This window comes from Tenrec ecaudatus, chromosome 12 (genome assembly GCF_050624435.1).
Source record: "Tenrec ecaudatus isolate mTenEca1 chromosome 12, mTenEca1.hap1, whole genome shotgun sequence".
Taxonomy (NCBI): domain Eukaryota; kingdom Metazoa; phylum Chordata; class Mammalia; order Afrosoricida; family Tenrecidae; genus Tenrec; species Tenrec ecaudatus.
In genome coordinates, this window is record NC_134541.1 from 126236822 (window position 1) to 126238626 (window position 1805).

A 1805-nucleotide genomic window follows, 5' to 3' on the forward strand; every position below is an offset into this window, starting at 1 on the left:
CGGTTTCTTTGTATGTGGATAGATGGCATCCAGCCACAGACAGCACCGTCCTTCAAGATTGACCTGAACATGGTCTTTCTCACAATGACTGCGTTTAAATGTGCTGAGAAACTCGGCTTATACACAAAGTATATTTGGTAGTCGTCTTCCACCTTCCTTTCACGGACGAGTGACAGCCTCCAGTGCTTCATCGGCTTGTTGAAACATCTCAGTTGGTCTTGAAGTGTCCTTTCTCTCGATAATGACGATGTCATCCCCCTGGAACCTGTCCCTCCTGACACGGTCAACCGCATGCTTTTCTGATTCAGAAGGGTTGCCATCAGTCCATTTCCGCTCACAAACACCTGGAAGGTTGACCTTGATGCGTGCCATTTCCGTTTCGACCGCTTCCAGCTCTCCTACATTCATGCTTCGCACATTCCGAGTTCTGATGATTCATTGGTGCTTGCAGCTGGTTCGTCTCATTCTGAGTTGCGCTCCGTCAGCAAATAAGGCCCTGAAGCCTCTGCATCCCCAGACTTGACACCAGCCGCGTCATCATGGCCGACTCCCCCTGGAGAAGGCAGCTCTTCCTCAGTGACGTTGTGAGCCCCTTCTGACCCGAAGGGCTCATCTTCTGGCACTGTCTCTGACGATGCCCAGCTTCTGTCATGAGGTTCCCATTGTCTGACCGCGCTCTGATGCGATCCACAGGGCTCGGGAGTGGACAGCCTGATCCTTCTCCCTAGTCTGTTCTTCGTCTGGAAGCTCTGCTGAAACCTGTTCCCTTTGGGGGACCCAACTGGTGTCTGAAATACCGATGGCATCGGCTGTCCACTTCTGAGCAGCGTTTTCAAGCCTTCCGGGCCCCCATTTCCTGACGGAAACCGACTCACAATGTAAACGAAGAGCTATCAATATCTCGTCCTAATTGGAACGCGGAATGTAAGAAGTGTGAATCTAGGACCATGGGAAGTCGTCCATTATGAAATAGACAGCATAAAGACGGGCCTCCTAGACCTTAGTGAGCTGGAATGGACTGGTTTTCAAAGTGGCCGTTTTGAATCAGACATGCATATGATTGTCTGTGCTGGCATGACAAAGATCTTACTACAGTTATGGGGAAATTGGGTGAATCACGATCACAAAAGAATCAAGGGAAAGCTATCTCCATTGCAGGAGAAATCCAAAAAGCCAAAAGCCACACATTCATATACATTTGCTTTTTCAGGGGCTTCCAAAAGTTCATGGAAAATGGAACTTAAAAATAGAGAGCTGGAATTTTTTCTGTCCGTGTTTTTGAAGTCCCCTTGTGTGAACAGAGTAGAGCACCTAGCGAACAGATTGACTGCTCAGGAGGATTTCCCAGACTGAAATCTTCCTGGGAGCAGGCAGCCTCGCCTTTCTTCTTGAAATCAACTGGTGCATTTGAACTTCAACCCTTGGGGTTCGCAGCTCAGTGCTTCTCCCACTGCGTTACTAGAACATGAGCTCTCTCTTTCTCTCTCTCGTGTGTGTGTGTGTGTGTGTGTGTGTGTATGAATGTGTATCCACCCAAGTCTAGATTGATGGGGCAAGAAAAACAAACCAAGGTGTGATTTCTCTAATTAGAAAGAAAGGCTTCTCTGTGGGGCCCGTGGGATTAACAAGACCCTTTTTGCATCGAAGCCACATCCTCCGCTCTGCCCTTCTGAGTCATGCTGACGCTGTTCCTCCCGGTCTCGGCCTCCTGCTCACTTCTCCCCTCGCTTGCTTTCTAGATCGCATGGTCCACTTGTGCTCCTGGTGGCCCCAGAGCTTGGAGCTCTGTGCCTGACTGGCAAGTC